The following is a 9,070-nucleotide window of genomic DNA, read 5'->3' on the forward strand; positions in this document are numbered from 1 at the left end:
AATTTCTGCAGTAGCCAAATGGCTCACTCACAACTTTAATGCCAGGAGCTCACAAAGTCGAACTTTTGCTCACAAGACTCCACAGCCTAGAGGGAGCATTGGTGCATATATAATTGTTCAGGGTTGGATCTTGCCAGCTGCTCTGCCCAATCTCCTCCGATTCCTCCCCTCATCACACTGCTGTTTAAGACTGTCACACTGTTTGTTATTCATTTCCTTCATTTATGCCCTGCCCGGTTTCTCCTCACTGAGGACTGAAAGCGGCTTACATCACTCTTCTCGCCTCCATTTTATCTCTACAACAACCTTGTGAGGTAGATTAGACTGAGATTGTGTGACTGGCCCAAGGTCACCCAGCAAGCTTCCATGACAGAGTAGGTCCTGGAACCTGAGTCTCATAGATCCGGTCTGATGCTCTAACTGCTAGACTTCACTGCCTCTGCCTCTCTGTATGTCAATGAACACAGTCCCCACACTGCTGGCCACGGTTCAGTTCTGCTGATTCCTGTCTTTTATTCTCTGCCTCCCTTTGCCCTGGTGGGGGGACCCTGAAACGTCTCTTAGGAAAACAGATCTTTTTCAGGAAAAAAAGTGTTCTGGAATCACTTTGTCATCCTGAGGAGGAGCCCCGTGATCCTGCAAGCACTGCGACAGAGGAAGGGTGGCTTCCACATAAACGGTCAGACTCCTTCCCACTACCTTGGAGATTCAGGCTAATAAGGCTGCGATCACACAGACGCAACAATCCACTTTCAATGCACTTTGCAACTGGATTTTTACTGTGTGAACTGGCAAAGTCCAGTTGGAAAGTGGATTATTTAGGGTGTGTGAGCGCAGCCTCAGAAAGGTCACCTGCACCTCGGAGAAGAAACCAGTGTCGATTTTAGAAGCCGTCAATGCGGACCAGGTTGGAGATGGCACTTGTGTAGTGCCCGGTACAAGGAGGGCTGCAGCCACCCCCCCCCCCAACCTGCCCCCTGCCAAGGTCCTCTCGGCCTCACCCAGCTGCAGCAACAGGCTGGCCCACCGCAGCCCCCCGGCCTCTCCCAGTCCATCGCCATCGCCTGCAGCCCTGCCATGGCAGCGGCCCTTCACATGGTGCTACTGATGCCACCAGCCGGTAGGCACGAGCCCCTTCTCCTGCCCGGGGCCCAGGCACAGACAAGGGCGGCTGCGGGGAGGGGGGCAGGGCTGGGGAAGGGTGAGCAGGCTCCCGAGCGGGGACCAGGGCCAGGTGACAGGGCAGGGCAGGAGGCTTCTTCTCTCGACGGGGCTTCTTGGCTGTTATAGGTGCACAGCTCACCTTTTAAAAATGTTTGAAAATATCTCTTAAAAGGATTTTCAAGGGAAAACCTTGTGGGGCTGTCCCTTTAAGAAAGGGGCCAGAGCCCTGAATAACCCCACCATAGCTACAGGCCAGGGTCACCCCAACAACACCCCCGAGGGAGGCCAGGCTGGCTGTTACTAGGGCTGGGGCCTTTTCGGTGGCGGCCCCTACCTGGTGGAACGAGCTCCCGGAGGAGATCAGGGCCCTGCGGGACCTCTCACAGTTCCGCAGGGCCTGTAAGATGGAGCTCTTCTGCCAGGCATACAATTAGGGGCCGCCGCCGCCACCCTAGTGCATGGCCCGTAATGTTAACATCAAGCAGCTGCCTTAAGAACGAGCAGAATAATGTCTAAACACTTTACGAGGAATAACATCGAAGCACTCTGTTTGAAAGCACTTTATTCATTTGATTTTAACTGCCGCCAGTACTCTGATATTTTGTAATGTGCTATTTAAAGGCTGTGTTTTAATTTTGTATTACTTATGTTTTTATTCTGTAATGTTGTGTTGCTGTTGGAAGCCGCCCTGAGCCTGCTTTGCAGGGAGGGCGGGGTATAAATTTGACAACAAACAAACAAACAATATTAAATATTCATCTACGGCCCAACTTTCCCTCAGGAAAACACCAAACGTGGCAGCCCAATGCCTGCTGGAAAACAAGAGCCTATTTGCTATTTGATTGTTTTTTTAACTACGGCTGCAAGAATTCTCTATGCAAAATATTGGAAATTACTGGAGATACCAACAAAACGAGAACTTGTAAACAAAGTCTTGGAGGCTGCGGAATTGGACAAATTGACTTTATTGATAAAAGGCGCAACAGATTTGACATTTGAGAATACTTGGTCACGGTTTTATAACTGGTATGACAAACATATGTAGGCAAGCTTGCAAGAGACAGACCAATAGTTTACTAAATGAAATATATACCTGTTAGGATGATAGCGACAGAAAAGTTGCTTACACAGTTCATGAGAAATTGTTATTAAGGCGGAATAGGTATTAGTACAAATATTGATAGAATTAAGAATAACCTCCATGTATTTGTTTGTATGTTAGTATGTATGTATATGTATGTATATGTATGTATATGTTATGATTGTTTGTGTATGTTATGTGGAAAATGTAATAAAATCCTGCCCCTTTGGGGGGGGCAGTTAAAAAAAAAGAAAAAAGAAAAGAAGAGCCTCACTCGTATTCCTTCCCAAAAGTGCACAGCGCAAGGACCCTCCTCGCTTCTCTTGGGACAGGGATGACTCATAATTGCAGCCCGTATCTGCTTTATCAAAAGGCAGGCCAGGACTTTCCACCTGTTCTGTCTTATTGTCAGGCCATCTGAAATAGGGAAATCACCCCCCTCTAGGGCATTGGCACGCCCCACCACCAGCATCACCTCTCTCTTCCAGTTTCTGAATAAGAAGCCCTAAAGAAAAAGAAAAAAACAGATAGGAAGCTAGAAAGCCAGTGTGGATACATGTGGGTTTTCCGGTATATTGCATGGTGCGTCAATATGTATTATTGTCTGCTGGTCAGCAGTTGTGCGTATGGTTTTTCTTTTTCTTTTGGCCAAGTATCTCCTGACTCTTGGGGAATGTTCCCTTGAGGCCAAAGTAGCTAAACTAGAGAAGCACTGATCAGATCTTTAGGTACGTGCTGGGGTGAGGGGGGTGAGGGGGCTCCTGCTCTCTGATAGACAGCTCCTTGTTGACACTGAGAATTACAATATATCAGGGCAGGCATCTTCTGGAGAAGGCAAAACAGTCTTCAGAAAAGATCTATTCCTCAGGTGATAAACTGATATTCTTTCATGCCAAGAACCATCCCTCCAGGGAAAGGAGGCTCTTGGCACTAGAAGTTTCGGTCATTAGGGTTAGAGAGAGAGAGAGAGAGAGAGATCTGTGATAAGCGACTTGCCTGCCTGGTACTAGAGCTGTGGACAATGTTCCCTCTAAGCGGTGGAATCTTGTGAGCAAAAATCCTACTTTGTGAGCTGCTGGCATTAAAGTTGTGAGCGCGTGATGTGGCTACTGCATACATTAGTTTGCACTGGAGCCCTCCTTCCTGAGCTGAGACAAAAATGTGTGAGCCGGAGGCTAAAAAACTGTGAGCTAGCTCACACTGACTCAGCTTAGAGGGAACACTGGCTGTGGACACCACATGTCGATAGGAAGAGACAGCAATTGCAGAGTACTTTGGCACCCATGATGCTGGGAAATGAATCTGTAATGTCCTGGAAGAAAAAATTAGGTTACTAAGCCAAGCTCGTACAAAATGGGGATCCATTTTAGCTGCAATGACATGCGGTTGCTGTCACTTCATTTCCCAACAGCTTTCAAACTAATACTGGAAACAAGCTGATGGCACTTAAGTAATATCTGATTTTGAATAACTCTTCCCCTGAGTACAAATACTGCAAATATTTTAGGCTCTCTAAATGGGGACAAAGGTGAACGTGACAACGAGAGCACAGCCATTTAAGAGGCCAAAGGCCCTTGGGGGGAAATGGACACATGGAGAGAAACATAACAGATGCTTACATGCGAATGCGAGAAGTTTTCGAAACAGGGTGAGGAAACTGGGATGCTGGAGATGTGTGCTGGCATAGTTGGAATCAGTTTAGCTATGATTATCCCAGCATTAAAAAACAAATTGTAGGAGAACAGGGAAGGGTGAGTCAGAGATGGTGCTGTTCTGTTACGCCAAAGAAGGTAAGTCAAGCAAACTAGAGAAGAGGAATAAGCTGTTACACACCATTGTGAGGGGTGGAAAAGCCAGTTCCCCAAAGTTAAGTATCCCTGGGAGCAAACCATCGCCTCTTATGGGTGATGATGATCATTAGATTGAGAAAGAAATCAGAAAGGCAGTGACAAGAATGGAAATAATTGAGACTTCAACTGTATTCATGCTGTATTCATATTGACTGGGAAATGTATGTCCAGGTCCTGATAAAGAGATAGGGTCAGATGTTTAGGTACCCCAAATGCCTGCCCTAGGGTTGCCTGGTGTCCCCCCCCCCCGCCACTGGACCTGTCCTCTTGTAAAGTAGGTCATGGAACTGACCAGAGGGAAGGCAGCCTCAAAGTGGACGTTGGTGGCCAGGTGTGTGGTCTGTTCTGGTGGCCTCTTCTCCAAGAAGACAGCTGAGCTGGAGCAGCATAGGCGAGGGGGCCCTCCCTGATGAACAAGAGGCGGGCCATCTTCCTTTCAAGGAAAGACTAGCGCCATCCTGAGCAGAGTCACACCCCTCTCAGCACTTAGGATGGCTCTGCAAATGGTTTCATTTGGAACCTTCTGTTTAGAAGGACAGAGTTGGACCCTTCTGTTGAAGGCACTGGCATTCATGGGTCTTTCCCATACATCCGTCCTACCCTAGGATGCAATGAGGAGGGGCCGGGGGGGGGAATCGGCCTGCTGCCTCTTGCAGCAGCAGAGCAGGTGGTTGCCGAAATGGGTATTTTGCGGATCTCCGAGTTCAATCCCACCCGGTACAACTCCGCTAAGACCTGATCTGGCCAATTTTGTACCTTGGCAGCATGCAATTTAAACTCCGACGAGTATTCCCTTGCTTCAGGGTGCGTAAGAATGTCTGTGCTTTGGGCCCGGCATTCCGGTCTTCGAATTGGGCATGCAACGCCCACATAAAAGTGTCCAAATTAACCAGCTCCGGGCCCCGCGCGTTGTGCGGCCCCACATACCACGTCGCGGCAGCTCCCCGTAACCGGGCAGCAATAACATCCACTCGGCTGCTGTCGTCCGGGAACAGGTGGCCCCACCTTTCCACAAATTTCATCACTCTGACTACGAAGTAGGATAGCTCCTCTGGGTCGCCGTCAAACGTTGCCTCGATCAGGTCCTTCGGGCGGTTTTGCAGGGGACCTCTTGGGCTGCCTGGCCGTGGTGCTGGGATCGGGCCCTCCCCTGGTCCTGGTCCTGGTCCCGGTATGTCCGGTGGGGCCCGTGGGCCCAGGTCTTGGGGCCTCTGTTCTGGGGGTACCTGTGGGGGGGGGGAGAAGAGCCAGAGCCGGCTGCTGCGCGTCTCTCTCTTATAGCTTGCAGCACCATCTCGGGAATCGCCTGGGTTACTTCCTCATATTACCTTTCTGATAAGCGTGTACTCAGTTGTTGGCTGTGGGTTCTGACAAGTTGGCGCCTGTCTCGTTCCACCGCCTCCAGGCGATGGGCCAATTCCAGTCCCTCCTCTGGGGAGGTGCGCCCACTTCGCGCCTTGGAGTGGTCCGTCACCCAGGGTGCAATAGGCAGTTCTAGAACTCCCCCAACGAGGGGAAGCCCCCTGCCACTCCGGTGCCCCCCTGGAGCGTAGATGCAAAGTCCACATCATACTGGCTGACCCTACGGGGCCCCTGCGAGAGCACATACGTCTCTGCCATTGAGTCTGGGTTAAAGTGGCCCCACCCTAATGAACTCGGTCGATACCCCTGCCTGTGCGGGTGCCTCAGTCCGCAGGGAGGTCAGGAAAAGGTGAGTCGAGGTCGTCTTAGGCACGGTTCCAGGCCCCGGTTCCTTCTTTGGGGTCGTCACCGGTGGTGTAGTGGTCACCGGTGTCTTGGTCTGGGTAGAGGGTATTACCCCCCCATCCTTTGTTGGAGGTTTCTCCTCTTCGTCGCTCATCTCGGGTGGAGAGAGGCGCGTAGATAGAGAAGGTCAGATTCCTAACAGAATGTCAGGATCCACAGCCAAACAAAGAAGTACACGCTTGTCATAAGGTTATACTTTAATGTAAGAACTATAGAGGCAGTAACATCAGCACTGCTAGGAATGGCTACTTTCCTACAAGCATAACGGGATATAGGGTATTTGTACGCACACACCCCACACACATTATTAGGCCAATCGGCCTGACTCCCGCGCGTGGGAGAATGGGGCCCCAGGCCGTTAAACGCCAAAGCTGGAAATTGAAACTTAACCCATGGGTAATAGGTGGGAAGACTCTACACAGACAGCTAGCTAGCAAGGTCATAGGTAAGCACAGACAAAGGAATGCAGTAACAGTTGGTACACAGGTCAAGCAGACGCACTCTTGCCCATAAACATCATGGCAGCATAGCTGACAGGTTAAGACTGGGATTTATATAATTATGCATGGTGTGGAGAAAATGGATAGACATGTTTCCCCTCCCTTTCCTATACTAGAAGTCGGTATCACCCAGTGAAACTGAGGGGTATGGATTCAGAGCAGACAAGAGCAAATAATTCTCCATACTGTGGACCATTCTTTATTTTATTTTATTATCGCATTTCTACCCCGCCCTCCCCGCGAGCGGGCTCAGGGCGGCTTACAATTGGGTACCACGTGCCAAAACATAAAACAGCATAAAAACAGGATAAAACAATCTACATTAAAGTGCTCAGTGGTTACATCAAAATCTAACAAGATGGAATCAAATTTACAAGATGGACTCCCCAAAATCTTACATAACAATAGGGAGGTTAAATACCCATGGTTGTTACTCGGTCCCATCCAGCGGTACTGACCATAGCAATGTCATGGTTGATCTTCATGGGGCCACCCCTCCGGTCTCCCAATGATGGTAATGGTAGTGGTAGTGGTAGTGGCGGCTCCTACTCGAAAGCCCTGTAAAAGGTCCCACAGGGCCCTGATCTCCTCCGGGAGCTCATTCCACCAGATAGGAGCCACCACTGAAAAGGACCTGGCCCTCGTTGCCGCAAGCCTGGCCTCCTTAGGGCCCGGGGTCACCAGCCGGTGTTGTGACCCCGACCGAAGTGCTCTTTGGGGCATATGTGGGAAAATACGGTCCCTCAGGATGGAATTCATGGCCATCAAGTGTGATGCTTCTGCTGGGTTAAATGGCTTGAACTAGTTCAGTTCATAGAGGACACATTTCTCAACAAGCTACATGAGCCATGATGATCAAATGGAAATGTCATTTTCGAAGGTGTTTGAGTACCAGCTCTTTGAGACAAACTCATCTTTATGCATATTTATGGGGTTTTTAGACTCTGGCCCTTGTTGGAAACTGGATGCGGGCCAAGACATTCTCTGGATCTGAACCAGGAATCCTCACCTTCATTTAGAGCCTCTGAAATGGCACAGAACCACCACCAATGAGTGTGCATGCATTCCATGTTTACTGGAAGCAAGACCAGATGAGGCAGAGAAGACCTTGATGGTGAGAATGCTCCATGCTCCATCGCCAAGGGCAGACAACCAAAATGTTCTGGTGTCCCAGTCCTGGACATATGCCACCAGCATCCCGTGGGTGACTTGATAATATGCAAGTTCCATGACTCACCCAGATCTGGTTGCTCACTGCTGCTCCAAGGCAGCCACCCCACAAAAAGCCATCTTGGTGCAGTGCTCAGAGTTTCAGACTAGGATCTGGCAGTTGTTGTTGTTGTTCAGTAGCACAGTCGAGTCCGACTCTTTGCGGCCCCATGGACCACATCACACCAGGTCCTCCTGACTTCCGTCATCTTCCAGAGTTTGCTTAATTTCATGTTTGTTGCATCGATAACACTGTCTAACCATCTCATCCTTTGCCATCCCCTTCTTCTTTGACCTTCAATCTTTCCCAGCATTGGGGTCTTCTCCAGTGGGTGCTCCCTTCTCATTTGGTGGCCAAAGTATTTGAGCTTCAGCTTCACTATCTGGCCTCCCAGGGAACAGTCAGGATTGATTTCCTTTAGGACTGACTGATTCGATCACCTTGCAGTCCAAGGGACTCTCAAGAGTCTTCTCCAGCATTATAATTTGAAAGCATCTATTCTTCGGCACTCGGCCTTCCTTATGGTCCAACTCTTGCAGCTATACTACTGGGAATACCACTGCTTTGACCATACAGACTTTTATTGTCCAACGAGTCCAAGCCCAGTGGCGGCACTGCAGTCCCTGACCCAGTGACTCAGGGAGAAGCTGCCAAGGGCAGGGAAGGCTGCAGGGGAGGGGGCAGATAAAGGGAGGCTGGCTGTTGGGGGGGAAGGAGAGAAGGAAGCAGGAAAAGGGCAGAGGCTACAGGGACTTCCAGGGAAGGGGAAATGGTGAAGGAGGCGGAAATGACAGACTCCCCGCAAGTCCTTGTGGTACCCGATTCTACCTGCATAATTAGACACCATCATCAATCATACGCTAAAGGACACAGGCCAGTTCCTTAATTTTTATAATCAGGGGGCCTGCCGTTTCACACGTTACAGGCCAAGAAATCCACACGCCATGTGTCAGGAATGGCCAAACTTGCTTAACGTAAGAGCCACATAGAATAAACGTCAGATGTTTGAAAGCCTCAAGACATGAACAAATATTACACACAATGTTTTTATTGAAAAAATGCTCATTTGCTTTTTATGAGCATTAAATGAGACTGCCAAAAATAAAAACATAAGGGGTAAAAACAGATATTGATAATGATATTTATTTGTCCAGTGATATTTATATGTTTGCTAATGATATTTATTTGTCTAAGAGAGAGAGAACAAGACAGGTAGAAGGAAAGAATGAAAGTGGTGGAAAGAAAGAGAAACAGAGAGAGAGAGAGAAACAAAGAAAGCAAACAGATGGGGGAGGGAAGGAAGAGAAAGAGAGAGGAAGGGAGGGAGGGAGGGAGGGAGGAAGAGAAAAAGAGAAAGAAAAGTAGAAAGAAAGCAAATAGCTGGGGAGGGAAGGAGGAAGGGGGGAGAGGGGGGGAGAGAGAGAGAGCAACAAAGAAAGTAAATAGATGGGGGAGGGGGCTTGGAGAACACCTTTAATTTCAAATGTGTTTTCCAAGC

Source organism: Gekko japonicus, unplaced genomic scaffold, assembly GCF_001447785.1.
Source record: "Gekko japonicus isolate JY-2015 unplaced genomic scaffold, Gekko_japonicus_V1.1 scaffold91, whole genome shotgun sequence".
In the NCBI taxonomy this organism is placed as follows: Eukaryota; Metazoa; Chordata; class Lepidosauria; order Squamata; family Gekkonidae; genus Gekko; species Gekko japonicus.